Source organism: Protopterus annectens, chromosome 2.part0 (assembly GCF_019279795.1).
Source record: "Protopterus annectens isolate FY-2018-M chromosome 2.part0, PAN1.0, whole genome shotgun sequence".
Classification (NCBI taxonomy): Eukaryota; Metazoa; Chordata; order Ceratodontiformes; family Protopteridae; genus Protopterus; species Protopterus annectens.
The window spans coordinates 1,551,548,420-1,551,574,610 of NC_056728.1; positions in this window are offsets into that span (position 1 = coordinate 1,551,548,420).

Genomic DNA, 26,191 nt, shown 5'->3' on the forward strand with positions numbered 1-26,191 from the left:
AACTCTCAACTCATTATCTAACACAGTAATTTTATGCTCGTTTTCTTTAATAAGCATCTTAAGTAAGGTAATACCTGTATCGTTGTATAATTTGACAATGTACAGGTAAAAAGCCAAATTAAGTTCCACACCACTGGGGCATTTCCAAGTCCATAACCCTTTCTGTATGATATTAATGTGGATACTTCAGTAAAATAAGAGTTTTCCAACTGTAAGTTCTTAATCCTGTACAATTTCTTTTCAAAATCTGTTAACAGGGTTGTAAGAGAAGACTCACCATGCTCACTGTTAACTGAGAAAGAAAGGCAGTTCCCACATAACTAAGCATCAAGATCTATATCCAGTAACTGGTTGCTCACCGTAGGGGTTGAGTTCCGATGGACATTATCTACTGCCTCTGCCTATGTCTGCAGCAATTGGAAAAATGTGTTCTGACTGTGATTAATTTCCTGACCCTACTCATAACTAATGGAAGAGATTTGTTTGTCTGAAACCACAGGGTTGGAGCATTTAGCAATTTGTTGAATCAATAGAGTAAGATCACCAGGCAGATCCATAAAGATAATAAAACCAGAATCCAGAGAATGAGGTAGGGTCCAACTGAAAAATCAGTAACCAACAGTAAGAAACCAATAAAAAACTAAAAATGAAACACCACCAACATAGTCTGACCCAATTAAACTTTAATAAACAAATTATATAGGAAAATTCTAACTGCTTTCATCTAAAATGCAAGACTTCATCAGACTAACAACCATCTGAAGCATGTGAAACATTTATATATCAACCAACCAGTGAAAAATAGGAAATCAATAATTAAGTAATTGAATAATTAAGTAATGATTAAATACATTAATGGAAGATGTAAGCTAGCAACACAGAGGCATAGAATGTAATTATAAATATAAATGAATGAATACATAAATGCATGAAATACATGAACACATAAATACAGAAGTAAAACACAAAAAAACCTGCTGACTGCTAGCATTGCTGAAATGCTAAAGCCCCCACTATTGGCTAGAAATATGTACAAAAAAATGAAAAAATATAATTAGCATAAATGAGTCCTTAGTGACACATATCTGTGATATTAACATGCTCTGTTAATATCACAAGTGAAGTTCAGATCCCTGGATCAAGTGTTTCAAGTGCTGTTTGCTTTGAACATGTGCAAAAAATCCATCAGGGCTTGGTCTGAGGAACCCTAGAATACAGGCAAAGATCCCATCTCTGTAGCCTGTAGGAGATTGAATATAGAGACTGAGCCTTTAGTTGATTAGTGTAGGACAGATAATTCTGATGGGAAACTGTTGTGGGCATTCCTGCTGCTGCAACTGTCTGGTTTTATGTATACATTTACAAATATATATATACATATATATATATATATATATATATATATATATATATATATATATATATATATATATATATATATATATGTGTGTGTGTGTGTGTGTGTGTGTGTGTGTGTGTGTGCCAAAGGGGACTTTGTATTTAATGATAAATAAATTATATCAGACCTCTCAAATGTCCAGAATTTTGCCTAAAATTTTTGGTCTGTACTTCATAAAATTTGTGGTTTTCTGGTATTTCACTGAGGATTAAGTTCCCTAAGTAAGGACAGACATTTGACTTTCAAACTTTATATCCTTCAGAAAATACATAGTAACATAAACCTTTTATTTAAGCAACTTTTGAAGTTTATAAGACCAATATTTAAAAACTGTCCCTAATTTTTGGCCTTTGTCCCCCCATTAATTTTGGCTTTGTCCAGATTTCTTGTTCTAAGACGTTAAGAAGTAAGGGTCTGATAAGGTCCGAGTAGAGTGGTACTATAATTTCCTTGGATCTGGATGCCATACCTTTAAGTATAAGTTGGACCACAAAGAATGATTTTCTTATTATCTTAGTTACATGTTGGTCAAAGGACAGATTGCTGTCTAAGTATATTCCCAGATCCCTTACTACTGGGTTGACTTTTAGGGGAATTTTATCGAAGGAGTAATTAACTTGCACTGACAGTTTCACAAAGGGCATTATAATTTATTTTTGGCAATGGCTTTGGCACCGGTCTGTTAAACCCTTTTACATGATGCTGGTGTTTTGGGAGGAATTTATAATAGCTCCCAATTTACAGTCATCTATGAACTTGGTGAGCCAGATCCCTTTAGCATTAGCCTTGACTTCCGAGAAGTAGATGCCAAACAGGACAGGGACCATTGTGGAGTCCTGGGTTACTGCACTGATCACGGGTCTCTTGTTGGAGTTCGTCTTACTGATCCTGACTCCTTGGGTCCTGTCTGTGTGTCACCTGGCAATCCAGTGGGTTATGTATGAGTTTACAACTAGCTCAGAGACGTTACGAACAATGGCTGAATGGGGTATTGTATCAAATGTCTTAGATAAAAATGTGCAGTATGCACTGTTTTACCCCAGTCCATTGCCTTTGTGACCCTTTCAAAAAAGCCCACCAGGTAAAGTAGACATGGCTAAATTGGGATGATCCAGTTTCTGTAGGTTGCCATTGTCCTTGTTTATTATTTCCATAATTCATTCCATGACTTTGTATATCAGGCTTGTTAGACTGGTGGGTCTGTAGTTACCTGGGTGAATTGATGGTCTACTCTTGTACAGGGAAAGGACTGTTGTGATCCTCCATTCCCTTGGGGCATAGCCTGTTTGATGGTTGTAGTTGAATAGTGCCTCACGTGGTCCTGATAGGTCATGTTTTAGACTATTCAGGATTCAACCAGGTATGTTTTTGGGGCTCATGGAGGTTGCATTCTTAGCTTTATGGAATGTTGCCAGCAACTGGTCCTTGCTGATAGCTGGGGGAAGTATGTAGGAGGGGATTTCACCTAGAGGAGCTAGAGAGGAGTAGGGGTAAAAAATGAGCTGAATTTATCAACCAGTAGATTTGCTATGTCACCCTGATCAGCGTAGTAGTACCACTCACCACCAGTTCAGCACACTGTTGTGTATTACCTCTAAAGTTCTGGACATAGCTGAAGAGGCCTTCTGATTGTCCTTAGCCTGTGAGGCTATCCTGACCTCATAGCTGGCCTTGTTGGACTTAATTACACCTCTTAGTTCTTTGTTTAGTTTTATAATTGAACACTTATATTTAAGGGAGTTGCTTTTCCTGGTTTTGGCCATAGGTTTTCTTCTTTTATTATAACCCTGTTTAGGTGAAGATTCTACCAGTGCTGTTCATTTTTAGTGTTTATTTTGGATTTATTTCTGGTAGCTATGGCAGCCTCTATGCAGCCATTCACATGTTTGTATAGTTACTCTGTGAATAATTCTTCATAGTTAGCTGTGGTCTTTGGATTGGGGGCCAGCTTGAATTTTGACAAACGTTCATTTAATAGGATGCAAGTTGCCTTTGAATAGTTCCTAAATGTTACTGGTTTAGCTGGAGTTTCTATGCTGATTTTTATTTCAAATGAGACAGATTTGTGATCTGACCTCACTAGTGAAGATATGACATGGAGGGGGGGGGGGCAACGCTCTCCCATGTTGGTGAGTACCAAATCCAGTATGTATGATCCTCTGATTGGAGCATGCATTATCTGTTCCTTGATGTCTGTGTTAATAAAGTCCAGGAAGTGTTGTGCCTATGAGTTTGAGGCAGTGTACTCTTCCCAGTATATAGTGGGGTAGTTAAAATCACCCAAGATTAGGGTGTTTGTTTGTATGGTGAGCATTTCTAGTAGGTTTATGTAAGAGTCATGAGACTTTATGGGAATAGATGATGACCTGTAGCTAGCCATGATATGGTGAGGGACTTTACCTATGGCTACTTGAATGTAGATGAGCTCCATGGTCTCACTGTATTTAACCAACTTGGAGGTATGTTTCGTGCTAGCATAGATCAAAACACCATCCCCTTTGGCCCCAGTCTATGCTGCTCCCACATACCAAAGACATGTTGTAGGTGGATTGGACACTCTAAATTGGCCATAAGTGCAAGTGTTCGTGTGTGTGGAATGGGTGAACTACTGCTGCAGGTCTTGCCGCCCGGTGGTGTAAACACTGACTCTAGATGATTGTCACTGTTAAAATGAAAGCCCAACCTTGTGTACAAAAACAAGAAAAAGGGGTTGTAGATGGATGGATTAGAGTTTCATAGTTTTCTTTTTTCTGAAAGTACAGAATGCAACAGCAATCCCTTTTTAATGTCATCATTTGGTGTAGAAACCTAAAGCTCTGCCTTCTTAAGGTGATACTCCATGGACCAAGGGTACAAATTCAGTGCCTTTTCCCTTTCTATTATTTTTCCCCAAAATATTTAAGGTAGTTGTAAGAGTTTCTCTTGTGTCTAATGTTAGCACATAGCACTAAATGCCTTCTTCCTTTGTAGAAGGTACAACTTTTGTAACTAACTTAGAATAACACTTGAAAAATATCCCTGGTGTCTAATGTTCCACCTGCCAATATGTCTTTCATGCTACAAAGTTATCATCTGATAAACTTATTTAAGTGACTATAGGGTTAAGATATTCCTGATGTCAAATTTTGCCTCCTGCCCATATGTCTTTCATGCTACAAAACTGTTGTTCTATTAACTTTTTAAGTGACCATAGTGTGTGTGTCCCTGATGTCTAATGTTCTCCATCAATCCACACAGCTTTTGCTCTGCAAACCTGTTGTTCTATGAGCATTGATATTGAGTACAGAGTTATAATTATTGTTTTATTTGGATTTAAAACAATAAATATACAAATCAATTATAAAACAAACAAATAACTATTTACATAGGTCCACAGCTGATCAATATATCAAAGTAATACATCAAAAGCAATTAACATTTTTCAAGCAAGGATTTAAGTTGAAGCGAAGATTTATATGAAGGTGTAATATTAGAAGTTCTTGTCTTTACAGTATGCAGTTCACTACTGCAAACAAGTTTTGCCATATTAATATATTCAACACTAGAGGGAATAACTTTATTTTTCCAATTTTTAGTAATTACTTTTCTGGCTATAACAAGACTAGGCCAAAGAAGAGGCACTTGGGTTTTTGGAATTATCTCAGTAATTGGAATATTAAATAAAACTAAATATTTAGAAATATTACATCTATCTGACCATAGACCTTAAATAAAGTTATTAATTTCTTTACAAAAAACATTCATATACCATATGGGTCTAATCAGCTATATCTCAGAATCACATCTCTAGCATTTAAAGCATTTAATTCTGTTTGATTTATACATAATTCTAATTTTCTTAGAAGTGGCAAAAACTCTATGTAAAAATTTCAAGTGAAAATTTTCCAATATAATGAAGATGTAGTTTTATCTGTAGATTTTAATATTAATTTCTTAGATTCTTTAAAGAAGTCGTCATTATTAATTTTTGAGAAGTAGTTCCAATAGTACTTTGCTCACCTAGACTTTTACTCCACACACACTAACTGTATTTCTATACTATTTCCTACTACCATCAACTTTGTTCCTGGATTTACTTTCTGTCTACTGTTGTCATGTGTATATATGTATGTATTGTAAATAGTTTGCTCTCCCTTTATTCCCCTTCCTAACATTTATGCTTGTTCTACCACTCTGCCATAACAAGACTCAGACTCTATGTAACCAACCATGTCAATATATGACTCATATGTCAATATGTCAACACACAACTCATATTTTATGTAAATACTATACCTCTTAATGTCTCTGTTTCACAATCTACCAGTATTCTTATCACTTAGGTTGACTGTTGTCTCTTTATGTATCTGTATCTTTGAACCAAATTTAATTTTATCTTTTGTATTTTCTTTTGTTTATCTTTTATATTATTATGTAATGTGGAACTTTTCTCCCCGGGCCTCCACTGAAAATAGGCTCCTGAGCCCAGTGGACCTCCCCGGTCATCAAACTGAAATAAATAAATAAATAAATAGTTCCAATAGGAATTGTCTAAATATGTGAAATCTAACAAGAATTTTATAAATTTATGAACATATGATTTATTTTTCATTGCATTATTATTATTTGTTAAGAATTCCAATAATTTGGGGAGCAATTTCTTATCTAGGTTAAATATCTTATTTACTTCTGTGTCCACAAAGTCTCTAAATATTTGTAAAATAAACTAATTCTCAGAATATTGTTTTTATTTGGACCTCATGTTTTCAAAAGTATATATATTAGTACCATTTAAGAATTGATGCCAATAAATTAAATTACTTTGCCAATAAATTAAATTACTTTGTTGTTTCAATGCTAGCATTTTGTTGAAGTTATGAGTTTTTAAGCAGTCATTTGTATCATTTGCATATGGAATTGGAAACACAGAAAATATTAAGTCTTCAATACAATAGTAAGAATATGTGAATGCATGACATGATGCTGTTGAAATAGGGAATTTAAGAAGAGGGTGTAATACATCTTTTAATAACCAGTTAAAATATTAGGTGCTATTTATTTATGACTAGTTGTGATATATTTATTATTTACTAATAATATGTATTGATGTATTTGTTTCCATTTTGAATCATAAGAAGAATTTATACGCAACACTATAAGTTTTACACATGTTGAAGTAGCATACAATTCAATATCAGGGAATCATACTCCACCATTATCCCAAAATGTTTTGTGACAATCAAAGCAAACTCTTGCCCCAGAACTCAATAAAATCTGTGTAGGTTCCGTGTAGAGCCTACACAGAATGTACCTGTGTGCACAGTCACAGTTCCTCCCCTGGCACCGAAACATGCATATTAATTATGGCATGCTGCCGCAGGAGATCAGAGTTACACAGATATTGAATCTGTGCAAGCAGCAGTATAGAGGCTGTCCTATAGTTGTGGACTGTCTAGAAAATTTCTGAGCAGGTATTAAGCACAGGACAGTACTTTTTTTTTTATTTGATGCTGTGCTTGCTTGGTGCAGTGTGATGCTTAGTAATGCTGAGTTGCACTTATATATATGCGCCTGACATCTGCTATATGTATTTAAAAATAGAAACCAGATGCAATTAATTGAATATTTTTTTGTGTCTCTCCCTGTTTGTGTGGAGCAGCACGGTGCTTAGCAGCATTGTCTGATATCTAAAAATAGAAACTCGATGTGTATTTAATTGTTGTAGTTCTGCAGTTCTTAGCAATGGGCAAACGCGTGGAGTTTCACTACATAGTGGTAAAAGGTGTCTTAGTAATATATGTAAAGATACTCTGCTTCCCTATACTATCCAAGTTGCTAGATAGGTTGAGTCTTGATCTACAGTGTAGTAGGTCCTGTGCTCATGTCTTGAGCAGTCATATGTTTTGCATGTACTGCTTTGGATAGGAGACAGATGACTGAAACATCAATCTAATTTAAAATTAAAAAAATTGTTACATTTAGCAAAACTGTATAGTGCTAAGCTCTGCTTAAACATGACCATTGGTCTACTTCATTTGCATGTTGCTAAGATATGCTTAAACATGGCTTGTGTGAGTTTGTGTGAGGCTTATCTTTTCTGAAATGGTTTGTGGAGTTTGTGCAATGCTAAGAGCCACATTTTTGAAACTTTGCACTATGACATGTAATGGCTGGAATCCACACCATATAATGGCCAATAGGTGGGAATATGACACCATTCTTCTGAGTTCTCACTAGACTGTTGATATACCTGGTGGTGCTGGTGAGGGAGCATGCTTTTGGGTGCAGAGATGGGCTGTGCAGGAGTCCAAAGTGTTTGTTGAACTCCTGGTCAAAAACCACAAAACCCAGCTGCTGCAGGATGATTAACTTGGCTCAGAATGTAAGTCTGAGGCCTAGGATCATTTGGCTAGGGAACTTACCAGTGCTACTATTATCCCCCACACTGGTGAGCAGTGTCGTCACCACTATGACAAACTAAAGTGTAGAAAGAGAAGAAACTTGGACACCTGAGTCCAAGAAACTTGGGCTGGGGACACCTCACAGATATGTAAGTTTCCCAGTGATTTATAAATATACAAACTGAATGTGTGCAAAACTGCAGAAGAGAGGACTCGCAAAGTCCAGTCTCATGTTAGACATCTAGCCAGGATGAGACGTGAGTGTGGTAAGTAGGGAAAATTCAAAGCAATAACCTAATGCATAATGTACTGTCAAGATTAGAAAGTATTTACAGATTTTGCAGTCCTAACAGTCAGGTATAACATGCGGGCAATATACTGAAATTAATCCAAATGAAGAAAATAATAAAACTCTAATTTTATTAGCGCTTTCGGCGAGGTCAGTGCCTCCCCTTCTTCAGACAACAAACAACAGCATTACCAAGTAATTTATACTATGTTTAAAAGCAATTATTCAATTATATTATTAAACCTTGTACTATCTTTAAAGAGACTATGGTTGTAAACTGATTCATGTATCCCGTAGTCTAGGAACCACAGGATACTTTAACACTTAAAATCATATCTACATATATTTTATAAAGCAGACATTATTGAACCCTAAAAAATGCACATATACTGTATTTTAAAAATAAAAATATGTTATTTAATTTCTAAAATTAAAAACAAAAACATTTACTGCAGCTTATTATAAACACTAAATTAAAAAAAAAACATTTACTACAGCTTATTATAAACACTAAATTAAAAAAAAACATTTACTACAGCTTATTATGAACACTAAACTGCCATAACTTACAAATCAAAAAAGTGACTAATACTTTAAATATACAATTTAAAACTAATCAGAATCATACACTATTAATAAAACATTAATCTATTCCAACGCTATTCAAATACATATTAAATTAAGAACTTCATTTACTTATAAATAAATGTCAAACCTACAGTTCCATTTATTATACTTGTTGAAAACATCTGTTTTCTTTGTTGGTAAAAATTCAAGCAATTGCTATTAAGACTACATCAATTTTATTTTAATATTGATTTATATCAATTTGTATATTACATTGGCAAAACGGAGAGAAAAATCAAGCAGCGCATATACAAACATCAGTACGCTATTATTAAAAAAGATACAACTAATGCATTAGCTAAGCACATGATAGAGTATCCTGATCATAGATTTAAATTTATAATTTTACAACAATGTCAAGGAGATTTAAGAGGGGGGCCATGGCAACTACAACTCGAAGTTGATGAAATTATGTGGCAAATTAGGACAGTAGCCCATATTCCACCGGGGCTGAATGAATGTGTTTCTTTTAAAAGTATATTGAAACTATTAGCCCTATGTAGGTAAATAAAAAATCTTATAAAATATAAATCAATATTAAAATAAAATTGATGTAGTCTTAATAGAAATTGCTTGAATTTTTACCAACAAAGAAAACGGATGTTTTCAACAAGTATAATAAATGGAACTGTAGGTCTGACATTTATTTATAAGTAAATGAAGTTCTTAATTTAATATGTATTTGAATAGCGTTGGAATAGATTAATGTTTTATTAATAGTGTATGATTCTGATTAGTTTTAAATTGTATGTTTAAAGTATTAGTCACTTTTTTGATTTGTAAGTTATGGCAGTTTAGTGTTCATAATAAGCTGTAGTAAATGTTTTTTTTTTAATTTAGTGTTTATAATAAGCTGCAGTAAATGTTTTTGTTTTTAATTTTAGAAATTAGATAACATATTTTTATTTTTAAAATACAGTATATGTGCATTTTTTAGGGTTCATTAATGTCTGCTTTATAAAATATATGTAGATATGGTTTTAAGTGTTAAAGTATCCCATGGTTCCTAGACTACGGGATACATGAATCAGTTTACAACCATAGTCTCTTTAAAGAAAGTACAAGGTTTAATAATATAATTGAATAATTGCTTTTAAACATAGTATAAATTAGTTGGTAATGCTGTTGTTTGTTGTCTGAAGAAGGGGGGGCACTGACCTTGCCGAAAGTGCTAATAAAATTGGAGTTTTATTATTTTCTTCGTTTGGATTAATTTCAGCATATTGCCCGCTTGTTTGAATTTAACAGTTTGTTGTTTTTTTGTGAGTGTTAGTCAGGTATAACATACTTGGGAAATGTAATATGTTTAGTAATATGTCAGTGCCTACCTGAAATGGTAAACCAAGTTAAGTCAAGTAACCATGCATTACTGTGTAGTATAGCTTACAAACATCAGTTGAGTTTGGATTCTATCCAGATTAACAGTCACTGTTCTGCTCTGCTCATTGTGTGAGATATGCTGTAGATTTCACTCAGGTAATGATAAGGGTAAATGGGTTATTGCTTAGAGGTCTGACACAGCTGTCCATGCTGTACATGCCAGACTTGTAGCAACAGTAATAAATAGATTTTAAAGGGTGATGGTGCTGTGAGATGTACTATTTCAAACAAAGAAGTGATCACTATTCTTGTAGTCACTGCATGTGTGTTCTAATCTAACACCAGTCAACTGTACAAAGGAAATTAATAAAGACTGCTGAATAAACTGTCTGATAAATGTAGTGCAATACCTATAGTAACTTTCAAGCCTGTGTTCTGGCCATTTTATGCCATATAATGCTGTACATTCCCCCACTCAAAAAACAAGGTGTATGGGTAAGGTAGTTGACGTTATGGCCAGATATTCATGTGTATAAATGCCAGATTTTTAAGGTACATTATCAATAAAGTTTAATGCAGGATTCTACATTGAGAAGTATTCAGTTCAAATAACTGTGCAGTATAGCTGTATTCACTGCATGTGTGTTCTAATCTGGCACCAGTCAACTGTAAAACAGGAAATTAATAAAGACTGCTGAAAAAGCTGTCTGGTAAATGTAGTGCAATACCCACAGTAACTTTCAAGCCTGTGATATGTCCATTTGTAGTCAACTAATGTATATTCCTCCCATTCCAGGAACAAGGCATATTGGTAAAGTAGCTCATATTCTGGGCAGATATCCATTTGTACAAGTGCCAGATTTTCAGGAGCAATATCAACAAATTGTAAAGCAGGATTGTGCCTTGATAAATAATATTTTCCAATGAGTGTGACGTATTCCTGTATGCACTGCCATGTCTTTTATAATCTGACATCGATTAACTGTTACATTTATTGCACATGCTCCCTGGAGTCACAGCTTGTGAGTTCTAATCTCATGACAGACAACTAAGAAATCACTATCTGTCTAGTCTAATTAGTGTACATGAACATACCTCTCATGATTTCTTTTAATTTAATAACTGATTCCCATATGTCTGGTTCATGATTAGCAGATAAATGACATTACTTGGAATACAATTTATTGGCAAATCCATTTACAGAACACTTTGGTAGTAATGTATGAGCACATTATGTAAAACAGTTCCCTGTAGTTGTGTGCCTGCATTTGCTATTGCTTGGCTCATACTGTCCCATGCTAACCGGTTGAGAGGTTTGTACATGTCACATCATCTATACAAGAAATGGAATCACTGTACATACATGTGACACTGCACACCTGTAGACGTATGCATTATTAGTCTGTGTAGTAATATCACCTGCGAGGTCACTAATGGTATGTTTTGCTCTCTCTCTCCCCACCCCTTATCTGCTCTAATTTATTGTTAGGAAATGTATTAATTTATTACTGTTATTTATTATTATGGTTTGATATTAATATATTCTTTTAAACTAACTGTTATGTTGGCCTTATGAGTTATGTCATATTGGTTTGCTATTAATATACTTACTGTTATGTTATTTATTGTTGTGTTCCTCATAATATACCTTAATATGTATTTAGATTAATCAATATTATGTTCCACTATTTCAATACTAACATTAGTTTGGTTATTACTAATCTTACCTTATGTTTATATCTAATTTATTACAGCATGACAAGGTAGGCTGGTTCCAGGTGATCCACCTACCTTGTCTCCACTGGCTATAGCACCAATACAGGGAGGTTCTTGGAACTGTTGGTGCATGTCTCTGCCAGATGGAGGACATGCTCACCATCCTTGTGGGGTAGCTTTACCCTGGACACCAGCCTCCACCACTGCCACTACAGGAATAGTGAAGGAGCAGTACTGACAGTCTCATGGGTGAGGACTTGAGTTACACTGCTACCATGTGGATGCTCATGGGATTGGGATTCCACAGCACCCTCCCTGTCCAAGGTGTACAGCCCCCCTTGTGTCACACACCAACCCTGTCTGCTGTCTTGTTTGTTTGGAAAAACTTCCTTACCTTCCGATCTTACCTCCCTCATATATACCTATGTCATGTCCCTTCCCCAACATTCCACTCTCACATAAAAAAAAAAAATGGGCATCTGTCCCAAAAAAAAAAGATATTGTCCTGTACATAGCTCTCCATTTCGCACATGTGTCCACTGGACACACTTAATTTGATCCAATTGATTTTTGACAATGCAGTTAGGTTGTCGTCATCCCTCTCTGAGGGTGACAGTCTAAATTTGGCTAAAAAATCTGTCACAGTGCACAGCTGGTGATGAAGAAATAGATAGCTATGATTCTTTCCTACACCTGTCCTGCACATTCCTCCATGCCTTTCACTGTGTTTTTCCCCTATTTCCACCCCTTTTCACCACTGTCCTATCTCCCCATATTTCTTTTCCTTAAATATTGTTTGTGTGACGTGGCATGGTAAGCCACATTGCTTAGCTATGCTAAACAGTGATATACTGATATGTATTCTTTTGGAATAATATTAATCACATTCACAATGGTCATGTGCATCCTATTTCAAACTCACAACCCTCATATCTGCAGAACAGTGGATCATCCTGCCAAGCCACAGAGCTGCTAATGAAAACAGCTGTTTTAAGCAAAACATAGTGTTGCGTATCACACTGTACCACGCAAGTCAACTAAAAGATTCATACAAAAATAGTACTGTAATTAGCACTATAGTATGAAAATACATCATTCTAAAGGCACACACATAAGCTTAGACATAATTGAGGTATCTGATAGCTGGTAACCCTGCAGTTATGTCTACAACATGTAAGAACACACTTGATAAAACAATAATGGAAAAGAGGATGTTAACTGGGACTCTGTTATACAAATACATCACTCTAAAGCCATACACATACTAATAGATATAAGTGCAGTATTTAACAGCAGATAGCTGTGGAATGATAACAACAACATGTATGAATTCACTTGCCATAAGAATGACTCTTTAGCTCAGTCTGTAAAATTCATTGAAAAAATAACTTTTCAGTACACATGGTCCTGGGTTCAAGTACAGCTGCACCTACCGATGAAAATACATGTATGTGGCCATCAGTATTATAAAGTGCATTATGTATGTCAGTTTCATCACCTATTTATCCACCCAAAGCATTACAGTTGAAATGTCTACTTCTATATTATAGAGGGCAAAGTCCTACAGATAGGACCACTCTCATCCTACTCCTAGTGTAACAGGTAATGGAGTAGGCTGAATTCCCACTGGATGTTGAAGTGTGTACTGAAATTGTGTCCCAGCAATATCACACTGCAGCCCACAATGTTTTGCTGTTGATATCACAGGCAACCACAGCTGCACAAGTAACATACATATACGGCAGTTGAGCTAGACACAAGGTTTGCCAGCACAGATTCCACGGGGCAATACCATGAAATAACACATGATCTGGCAGTTGTCCACCTGCCTGACATCATGGTTAATGTACACCTACCTGTTCTGTAGGATATACAAAACATTGTGGCTTGCATTTTCTTACTGATACCATTGGCTGACATACTTACCTGACACACATACCTTACTTCCCAGTGGGGTGACTACACTCAGTCTGGCTCTGCCTATAAAGCAAGGCTGCCATAGGTCCCACACTTACTCTTTTAGCTTGTTGTCCTGCAAAGTATTCACCCTTTCTGCCTATGTCTCTTGCTGCAGTATCACCTTCAGCTTCAGCCTGTAGCATACACATTTGTATGAAATAGTAACTACTACAGACATTCTCTCTGTCATGATGTAGGATCTCTTGCCCACTGTTTTCCAACCCAGCATAGAAAAATGGGTTTTAATGTACATTGAGGCCTTATATCCTGTTCAGTGGCTGCATGGGATTGGCTGATTATAATGCAAATAGATGTGCTGGCTGCAATTAGCAGTTTAGAATCACAGATTGGTTCAGAAGCAATCACTTCCTAATAGAGAATCATGTTAAAAAGGGAAACAGCTAGGAAGGGAAAACATTATGACAGTAAATTTTCATGGTCAAATTGGCACATTTATATATCTGTATAGTTCAACAGAGGAATATTGTACTCTATTAGGTATGTCACCATTTTGTTTCCAACTTGAGGCATATTTGCCCATGTACTTAGGGGGAATGGTGATTACAGCAGTAAGCTTTACATGGAACTGTACTTCTGACATGTCATTGATCAACAGATGGGTTACACCTACAGAGGAACTAGTGTACAGTATGGGTAGAATGCTTTCTGTTAAATAGGTATACCACTGTCCTGGGAATTTCATATTGACAGAGGTTGTAATACTACACTGCTATTTGTGTGGCACTGATGAGTACTGTTACTATCCTACTTACATCCACATCCTTACTATGTTTGCGTGGTGTTGAATATGACATGTGTAACCAAGCAGTGATTACTGGTAGCCATCTGTTATTGCCGTATCTCTGCATACTATACTGCCACATATGTGATTCTGATATATGTTCCCATTTTGTTGTCTTTCAGGAGATATGCATCCCAGACACAAGGACCTTTTACAGAGGCAGAAAATGAAGCTACACTGGATACCCTGCATCAACATCACCAAGTCCTGCTGTCCAGGGGGAGGACAAACAGGGAAGAGTGGGCATCATTGTGGGCTGACCTGGTTCCCAATGTGAATGCCATTGGTCACCAGAGCAGGACATATGAGCAGGTGTGACACCATGCTACAGATATGATAAATTACGCCCACAGAAGAGCAGCAGATGTGGCCAGTGATCATAGTGTCACCAGTGGAAGGCCTGCAGCAGAGCAACCACTGTCAGCCACAGAGGAATTCCTGGTGAACATAGGAGTACAGGACAGCTCCCAGGTATCCATCACATGGTATGCCGTGGATGTGGATGCCACCATTTCCACTCAAGGGGAGGATCCAGGTATGATTAGTTGGATAAGCATTGAAATACTATAGCATTATGTGTTTTACAGTGTACATACTTTTATGTGGGTGGCAGGTATTTTATTCTGGAGGAGAAGGAGGTTAGTTGCAGTGTGAATCTCATGCCCAGATTGTGACATACATACCAAGTAACAAAGTATGTACTGTAAATGTGAGATCTGTTGATGTATTAACCCATCATAGTGCAACATGGGTTACTGCTTACATTACCTCTCACTCAAATTTTCACAGGACTGTCAGGAATCAGAAGCGGCCATGATCCTGCTCTTGGTAAGCATAACACTGTTGTGATACAGACGCATATTGAGTACATTGTACTTGCTAAAGTGTCATCCCAGGCCTGCCAGCTAGATTGATGTACTGTCTGCATGACTGCCAACTTCACAAAGTTTTACCAATGGAACACAGTTTACAGTCATACCTATACCTTGTAGTTGTGACCACAGTGATAGATTTGCAGTATTTGTAGGATAGTTCATATTGCCTTATGTGTCAGCTGTGCAGAGTGTTGACAAATGTCAGCAGTGTACATCACTGATGCTCATGATATTCTTTTTTTTTCACTAAATATTTTTTTTTTATTATTTCAAATAAGATGTCTTAAACATTACATGAAATAAAGATAAATAACATATTTACAATTCTAAAACATTACTAACTTCAAACCATTATATAACTATTTACATTGGTGTCTATGCAAATAACATTGAAATTCTATATTATATAAAGTTAGAAACATAAGATGATATATCTTCTTTGATATTTTCAAGTATTTCCAGTACTTTCATCCAAGAGTAATAGTAAGAAGTAGATCTTTTAGTTCTGTTCTTCACTGTTAATATTTCCATGTGAGCAACTGTTGTTGTTAAAGTCTCAAATTCCTTGAACGTAGGCGAAGCCTCATTTTTCCAGTGTATAGTTATGATTTTACGTGAAATTGCCAATAGTGACCATAGAATTTTAGTGTCTTTTTTGGTACACAGTTTGGAATAGGAGAGTTGAATAAAATTAAAGACTTTGTTAATTGAAAATTATCATTATAAACAGTCTGAAAAAATAGTTAATGGATTTCCAGTACATATTGAGACATATACATTCATAAAAAACATGCTGCCAATCTGCTTTTTATCTTGGTATGGCATCTCCAACATTGATCTTCAATAGAATACATTTTGGCTAACCTATGTGGTGTATAGAAACTTCTGTGTAGATATCTCCAAGTGAATAATTGCCAGTATTTTGATAATGTAGAAAATTTTGGAAGATTTTAGAATATTACTTTTTTCTTCTTCAACTGGAAGATGGTTGTTTATTAAAGTATAATAATCCCAGTATGGTTTTTCATGATAGCTTTTTTGTTTTTTTTTTAACAATTTTATAGATATTAGACAAATAACCTGTACCCTGATAAGGCTGTTTTGTGATAAGAATAAGGTATTCAATGAGTTTTGGAGCTTCATGTCTAACTGAAGGTTGCATTTGTTCTATTTTATTTATAAGAAAATGCCTTAGAATTTGTAAAACAGCCAATTGTCTTTATTTATATTATAATTATAAATTATCTGTTCCTTTGTTAGAATTTTCCCTTTCTCTATAAGTTGATGCCAAAAGAGTAATGTTTTTTCTTTAAGTATATTTATTTTAGATATTTGGAATGTATCTAGAATATTTGGTGTAAAAGCTATAGGGAAAATAAGAAAAATCCAAGAATTAATATTTGGTATTTTGTTTATATATGTTCTGAACACTGAAAGTGTAGAGCTTACATAGTTTGATGGCAATTTATTAATATTATTTCTTTTCCTTAAAAATAATCTTTTAACATCCATATAAGGGGTGATGGTATTACTGTTAAGTTGTCTTGTATGTGATTATAATTGATTTCTATGTAAATCTGCTCATGGGCTTGTTTCCATATAGGTGTGTATGAATTATTTAACCATAGTGTTATGTTTTTAATAACAGATGAGGTAATATATAAATCAATATCCGTAAATTAATTCCACCATCTTCCCAATCTGGCAAATGTTTATTTAAGGCTATACGGGGTTTATTTGGAAACCATAGAAAATTTAAAATTAGTTTATTGTATCTTTGAATAATATATTTGGGAGGTGGCAATGAAAAATTTTGTATTAAGTATAATATTTTGGGAAATATGTTTATTTTAATAAGATATAATCTGTCTGCTGTTGAAAAGATATATTTATTCCAGTAACCAATTGTTTGTTCTATTTTGTCTAGTATTTTATTATAGTTAAATATTAGAGAATCTGTTAATTCATTGAGTAGATTTATTCCCAGATATAATAATTTACTTTCTGTTACTATATATTTGGAAAATCTTTTGTTTATATTATTTTTTTTTACAATTACAGGGCATAATTTTAGTTTTGTTTTCATTAAATTTTAAGCCTGAAATATTTTGAAATGTATTCATGGAGTTAAATAGAGCATTCAAAGACTCATTTGCATCTGAGAGAGTTAATAGTATGTCATCAGCAAAGAGTTGGATTTTAAGGTTTAACATTTTATTAATACAAATGCCCTTTATGTTATTGTTTGATCTGATTTGATTTGCAAAGGGTTCTATGAGTAATGCAAATAACAATGGTGATAAAGGGCAACCTTGTTTAGTTCCCTTTTTTATTGTTATAGGGCCTGATCTATATGATCCCAGTTTAAGATATGCAGTAGATTTTTCATATAGTATTTGGATAAGATTATTAAAATTAGAAGGAAAGTTATATTCTTTTAAAACTAGTGAAAGAAAGTTCCAGTTAACGAATCAAAAGCTTTATTAATATCTAATGAGATTACATTTAAATTTAGGACTTTATGTTTGCTATAATCTATTAATGTTAGTATTCTTTTAATATTATCTGAAGTATTTCTTCCTTTAATAAAACCTGTTTGATCTTTGTGAATTAAGAAAGGAAGAAAGTGTTTGATCCTATCTGCGTATATAGCCATAAACATCTTGTAGTCTATATTGAGTAATGATATTGGCCTATATGAGGAACACTGTTTTCATCTTTATCTGGTTTGATAATTGGGGATATCAATGAATATTTCCAAGAGGGTGGTATATTCAAATCTTTATTGGCTATATCATATACTTTTAATAATAAAGATATGGCTTGATTGGGTATTAATTTATACATTTCTGGTAGCATATTGTCTGGGCCAGGTGCTTTATTTGTCTTGAGCTTTTAATTTGTGATTTTAATTCTGTCATATTGATTGGTTTGTTTATAATGTCTATTTGTTCTTGTGTTAATTTAATATGAATATTGTTTTCTAAGTATTTTTATATCCTTAGTAGGTGTATCTTGAGTATTTATGGAATTATCAATGTTAAATTGAGTCTGAATGCTTCTAAAATATCATTTAGTTCCGTAACTCTTTTGTTAGTATTGGGAATAAATATTTCTTTTATTTGCTTAGATTTAATTATTTTTTGTTCTATTAGTTAAGTATCTCAGGTGTGCTGAATTAGTAGAGTATGAGTTTATTTTTATCTTTTCTAAGTTAATCATAATCTTATGGTGTAGCAATTCTGTATACTTCTTATTGATTTGTGTAAGTCCTTGAACTTGAGTAGCATTACCCTTTTGTATTTCCAGTTTCAATTTATCTGCTTTGTTTTGTAAGTCTAGCATATCTTTATTCCATAACTTCCTTTTATTTATGTACCAGGATAATATCTTCCCATATGTAACTGCTTTTAATGAATCCCAGACATATATTTCTGAAATATCTTCTGTGTAATTTATTTCTAGAAAGTTTTGATTGTTTCTTCATAAAATTCTTTGAAATCTCTCAATTTTGTGATATAGGAAGGTATCCTAGTAATGGGATTTGAATAAAATGGTGTAAGCTCTATCTCAAAGACTATGGCATTATGATCAGATAAAGGACAATTTATGATTTTGACTTTGTCAATTTTGTTATTAGGTCATTGGCAACATATATTCTATCAATTCTAGAGTTAGTTTTATATCTATGAGAATAAAATGTGAAGATTAGTGAGTCTGGTTCTGCAAATTCATTTATATCTTTTAAATACAATGTATCTATAAATTTTGATAGTGCTTTAGAGATGGGTTGTTTTCTTCTTTTGGATTTAGAATCTGTATCTTTTTCATTCATTATACAGTTGAAGTCTCCTGCCAATATCAGGCTACCCTTAGTTAAATGAATTATCTCTTCAAAATGCTGTTTAACTGTTTTTAATCCTAGTCCTGGGATCCAATATAGATTTACTAATGTATAGATTCTCTTATTTAACTCTATTGAAACTAGACAAAACATACCTGATGTATCTTGATGAGTAGTAATTATTTTAGGTGTTATAGTTGGGTTGCAAGTAGTATAGCTACTCCTCTTTTTGTTTTGTATTGAGAGTTTATTAGTACTGTGTAATTATTAATATTTAAGTTGTTTATATCTCTATCTAATAAGTGTGTCTCTTGTAAAAGACTATTTGTGGTTTATGTAAGTTTATGTACTTGAATAGGCTTCTCCTTTTATTACTATTATTTAGACCATTAACATTTATGGATAAACATTTCATTTCCTAGTTTTGAGTTTGTTTTATGTGTGAGTTTATGTAAATATTGTTTATTCTTAGTTCCATCTTGGATACAGTATTCAAAAAGTTTTTCTTGTATGATTTTGCATGTTTCTGAGTGACACCAAAGTGATAGAATAAAAAAACAAAGAACTTCCAAACTTGTAATTCTTAACCTTAAAACCATTCCCTATTGCTATGAGGTAATATACCTCTTCGTTTGGTTAGTGAATCTAACCAAACAAACTTTCTACCCTCACAAATAATATTTGGATTAGTTTCTCTTATCCTCTTAGTTTTAAATAAAGATAATTGAATAATATATTAAGATAATCTAATCAGCTAAAATATATACATATATTCTTTACTCATCTTATTGTAATTCAATAATACTTACTTCTAAGCAGGTTTCAAAAGGTACAAATATTTAGATTAAGGTAGTATCATTTCAAAATAATTTAGGGTATTAATAAACATCATGTTAAAATCTATAACTGTATATTTCATACATCTGTTGAAAACTATTTACTGACATTACTGTATAATACAGTACCATTGTTGTGCAATTGTTTTAGACTACTCAAGTCCGAAACCAGTGTTTAAATTAATATTTGCAAAGTCATATTGGAATAAAAACATGAATAGTTCTGAAACCACATCATATTTCATGTTTAACAAACTGAAATGCGATACAATGTATAAGTATATTAATATTTCTTTAGTAGACATTAAATATGTTCCTCTGATTGCATTTTTCAGCTTTTCAATGACAATTCCCATGGCTGGAGACAACAAGATCACAATTTAGACAGCTCCCTTATCCAAGAGACCACTCATAATGTTGTTACCTGATTGAGTGTCTTGTTGCCAACACTTCCATCAACCCTCAGAGGGACCCTGCACAATGAAAACTGACACAGTACAGAGGTAAAACTGCAGCGCACTTGACCACACCCTCAAAGCAAACATCTATGTATATCACACATCAACTCCCACAGCTTAGACTGACACCCAACCAGTGCGTCTATCTGCTGACAACAAGTGCTGGAGATACAATCCTGACCTACTCAACACCAGTAATTCAATCCTATGACTGAACAAAAGTATACTGGAGAACACATCAAAGCAATGGAAGCTGCCAAGATTCAAACTACCATGTACGAAAATATTACAGGCCAAAATTCCCAACCCATTTTGCAGCAAAGAGACAAAATGTATTCAAACCATGGGGTAACACCTTTACCACGTCAAAAGGTGTCCAAGAAGCTTGTTTTCCTCCAACATCGGAGGACAGCCACGATGATCCATGCACTGCAAGAGTACCATTTTATCCTGGCAATTGCTTCACGACTGTATATAGAAACATTTAATCCAAATCATTAACTGGCACCACAACAATATTTCTCAGAAAAGTTGTTTTACAGCCAATGACCAGACAGAACGCATCATTGAGAGGATACATTTATCAAATGTCAAGTGCCCCAGCCATAATACAAGTGTCTCCTCAAATCAATCCCCAATGAATCTACTGCCCACCAAACTTGCAGACCAATACTGGCATCCTTTCATGCAGTCACATTGAAACACAAAAATACAGGTCCGCTGATCAGGAACAACCAGGCTCTCAACTGCCAGACAACACACCCGTCTGCAGAAAGGTCCAAGAATCATAGTTGCATTGTCAAGCATCCTTGTCCACACTAACAGTAACATGATATACCGCATACACTAGTATTGTGTCATTCTTGATAATGTAAAAGCCAGGCAATATTATAAGAAGGGTGAAGCCACAGCCAGGCAACATAACAAGAAGAGCACAGCCACAGTCACCATTCAGATGAGCAAACGGGAACAGCATGAGCCATCTAAGGATGGATAGCCCGTTGAGTACCTGCCACAATGCATGCCCATAATGCATGGCAACCCAGTAACAAATAAGGGTGTGGGCTAAGCCTCTCCCCCTTCCACTCAAATCAGATCCAACACAATATGTGTAGAACACAGATGCTTCGACAAAGCCCAAAGCCACATGGGATATAAACATTGTATAATTGACACACGGGTCAAATCCACTGTTGTTATGTTACTCATTATAGTTGCCTATACAATCATTGCTTCCACTTTCTCCATCTAGTATACCATACCGCCATCTAAATGTTTGATTTGCCAAATGCACATCCAACCTTCTTGTTGCATCCCACCTGCCCACCCGAGGGCATACCTTGGCAGCAGGACATCAGTAGTATTCTGCAGGAGCACCAGCATGGGAAATGGCAACCCTCCCCAAAACAAACCTGTCAGTTGCTTGACATTTACTAGTTTCTTTAGAAAATTTGTAAAACAGCAGTGATTTTATTTGCTGATGATTAATTTCTGCTTTCTAAACTCTGCTGTATAAAACATAGTAAGGGATAGCTAAAATGTCTGGAAATCTAAACTGATAGAAAGACAAGCAGATATATGTCCTTATCTATCAAGGTGCTAGAAGACATCAGTAGCCATAAACTGAAAGTGCTTCAAAAATAAATATCTGTGTATATTTATATGAACCTTTATATTATTTATGTTTCCTTAGAAGGAATTTAGGTTTCTGTATCTTTAAATGTGAACCTATCTTATTTTCTGACTAGACGTCAATTAGAAAGAGTCAGGGGATGGCGTACACAAGTAAATGCGACAAGCAATAAGTAACTCAAGTTTCTAGTGATGTTTGTGGCTGTTAAATTGTCTCGAGAACCAAGCGGGAAAAGGTATGTGTTTTTTCTTTTTTCTTTTCCCTCCTCTTATTTGGTGACAAACTCATGTAGTGTGCATGCAAGCACTCTAGTTTACGGAGTAGTGTTCACAACTGTCAAACTTTGCATTTTAAACATGCTATGCCTTATTTCTCTACAAAAGAAAAGACAACAGGATATCTAAGCTAGTCACAAGCATCTTTCAACTCCGGATGTCTGGAGCCACAACACACATGACTTATAGCCTCAAAATATCACTTAAAACATATTTTTCCACTGGACTATATCAGTATGTGCATATGGGTCAAAGGCAGAACATCTTTTAAGATTATTTAAAGTAGTCTTATGATACATCCTAACTGAAATACTTCATTTCAGAAGCAACACATTTCTGCCCAGCATTAGCGTTTATCCAAACAGGGACACTTTTAACTTATAAAAAGTAATACTATCAGGGATGTAACTAATAATAAGTTATATAGCAGCCATTACTATACCTATTAAGCAATATAACCATATACTGATTAAAGTATTATAAGTTAATGAAGATTTAATAAAAAGAAGAGAAAAATTAAAACAACAAAACACAAAGAGAGAAAATAAATAAATAAATAAATAAATAAACTATTTGGGAACATTATTATGCATTGATTACTCTGATTAAGAATATGAAAATAATAGATGGATAATAATGAAAAATAGAGTAATGTTTAAATTATGCTTAGTATATTGATGTGATTTGAGATAAATGTATTTACATTTATGCTAATTTTGACATTTAAAATATAATTGAAAACAGTACCTGTTTTGGTGTAACTTGAAGACAGTAAGAACTTTTCTTTTGTTGTTAGTATTATTATTTAGATTTTTACAGAATATAACATATGTAAGATTATTTGTCCTTTAGTTTTTTTTCTTTTGCTCAACAGTTTTCCAATTATTTACTTCAGTATTTCTCTTGTGTACTTATTGTCCAGTTCATAGATTCTTCATGTGTTAGGATGTTGTTGTTGGTAAGGTATTTTATTGCTGAATCTACTGTTTCAAAGATTTTTATTCCATTTGGTAGAAAAACTTTCAGTCTTGCTGGAAATAAAAGATGGACTTTCAGTTGCTTTTTCTTCAAGGTTTTTTATTGGTAGAAATTCTTTTCTTTTTGAAACCACCTTTGTAGAATAATCATTGTCAAATCTTATTAATGAATCATTGTATTTGATGGGAGAATTTGCCCAAGCATTTCTTAATATAAGATCTTTATCTTGTGTAGAAAAAGTCTCACAATTATAGATCTCGGCTTGTTCTTACCGGAGAAGAAGCATTTCCAGAAGCTGCTAGTGATCTATGCGCCCGTTCTATACCATATGAAAGAGCTTCAGGTATTTTTGTTACATCTGGTATCCAGGTGGTAAGAAAGTTTATCATATTGTCCCCTTCAGATTTTTCTGGTAGACCATATATTCTAATATTATTTCTTCTTGTTCGGTTTTCCATATCATCAAGTTTTTCTAGTAAATATGTATTCTGTTGAAGTAAGAATTCAGTTTGTTGTTCTTCTACTTGAACTCTAGTGTCAATGTCACTTAATGACTGTTCAATAAGTGATATCTGTCCTTTCTGCTGTGTAAACATTTCTTGAAGCTGTTCCAGTTGTTGTGAGCACTTTTCTTTAAAAGTATCTATTTTATTGTCCATCTTGTCGATTTTATTGTAAGTTCCTGTATATTTGTAATGAGAGACTGCAGGTCTTTTTTGAGAGAAGAGTCTTGTGCTGTATTCCTTAGATGACTCATGCTGTAAAGCTGATATTGGTGCTGATTTTCCAGTAATTAATTTGACAGGAATTATTCAAGTTCTGACAATAAAATTTTTCTTATAGATGCTCAGAGTTATTAGAAATAAGTTAGTAATAAAAATTTCTTCAAATTAAATATTATTTTGTAAAATTCCTGTCAGGAATTGTATTGAGGTAAGAGAGCTGAAATGAAGTGCAGCTATCAGTTCAGCATCTTAGCCACGCCCCCCGCTCATGATATTCTTGAATAAGGAGCTTATTATCTGCAAGCAACTATAGAAGTTTTTTTTTAGAAAGTAATGTCCTCAGGGCCTGGTATATGAGAGTGGGAGTTAAACAAGTCTGTAATACTAACAGCATTGTATACAGCTTGACATATATTGCAAGATAATAATGTAGAGCATAGTAGTGCATGTATTAATGTACCACTTTTCCCTTTTTATCACAAGTGTCCAGAGGGGTTGGTCTCTGCCCCTTCACAATCTGATGTCAGTGTCTCTTTAGACTCTGATGATGATGTTGGTCAAAGTGAGGCACGGGGTGGGGGTTGCAGGGGCTGAATCTATCACAGAGGTTGACATCCCTCTTCTGCACTCATTATCACAGTGCACAGTCAGTATGCCTGCACATAACCAGTCCCCTGAGACCACAGATATTGGACAGTCAGAGGGTGGGGACATTGAACAAGAAAGTGTTGGTACTATGGCTGCAGTGAGTGTTGAATATGGCTATAGCCAAAGAGATGGTGAGGTTCCTCACAGGCAGATTGATAGCGGTGCTCATAGGAGGCCTGTTGTCTTTCCCTCACCTGTTGCAGGTGTCCCATCTCATGTTACTCTGCATATGTTTAGGGCCATCATGGAGGCACAGGCACATTCCAAAAAGACTTCCAGATGAATGCTCAGGGTTATTGATGCAGCACAGTCTGACAATCGTGACTGCCTCCACCACATTGCTGATACCGTGGATTGGCTGACTGATGTAGTAATCTGACAGAGATCACAGATTATCTGTCTTGGAACAGTCATTGTCTGTGATGAAATGTCTGGTTGGAGTTGAGCATTGGACCTGTGGATGTAGTTCGGCAACTACATCAGCTGAGAGTCCATGTGGCTGTGCTCACTAACGCTCCCATAATGGCAGTACATCTGTCACCCCAGAGGTGAGTATACTGTCCACAGTAAGATGTGGCAAGTCATGGGCTCATGGTCCTGGGCATTTCCGTAGAGGACATGGTCTCAGCAGACAACAGTCACCCTCAGGTAGTAGTGCCACTTCTCACCTTGGGCATGGAGGTGTCAGTGCCACTCCTGGCAGAAGTAGTTCCCATGTTCAGGGGTGGAGATGGTGAACTGTCAGCTCTGCCATGCATGCTTCAATGCTGTCTAATATACAGTCAAATAAGGCTAGCACTGAGCTTGACTGTGTTCATGCAGACATTCACACACCACTGTCACAATCAGGTCACCTGCAGACACACACTGCACATTCCATGGTCCATCTTGCCTGCTTCCCTTTCTGACTCACACACACGCTTGCCAACCTATTGGGTCAGCCTAGGCCTCCTGCACTACCACAAAAATCCCTGATTATAGGGTTATGAAACCCAACAAAGGGGGAGAGGCAGTAGTAATTTTGCAAAGTGTATATGTTAGTAAAATGTATGATATTCCTAATGATGACAATGTTTGTGACAGGGTGTCCATTAATGAAGTAAATAGGGCATATATGAAAATTGATTGCTGGCTATATGATTCTTTTTGTCAGGGTGTTATTGATTCTAGTGAATTGGATTTCTTTAACTGTGAAATTTCAGGTACTTCTGACAATATTTGATATTCCTAAAATCCATAAGGACACCAACAATCCTCCATTTAGACTCATTGTAGCTGTTAGATATTCAATGATTGAACCTTTGGCTACTTATGTCTATGTTTATTGCAAGAAGGCATTAACTAGCAAAGCACACATTCTGAAAGATTCTTGGCACTGCCTAGAATTACTTAGGGATACACCCAAAGATGGTGATTATATTTTTGTT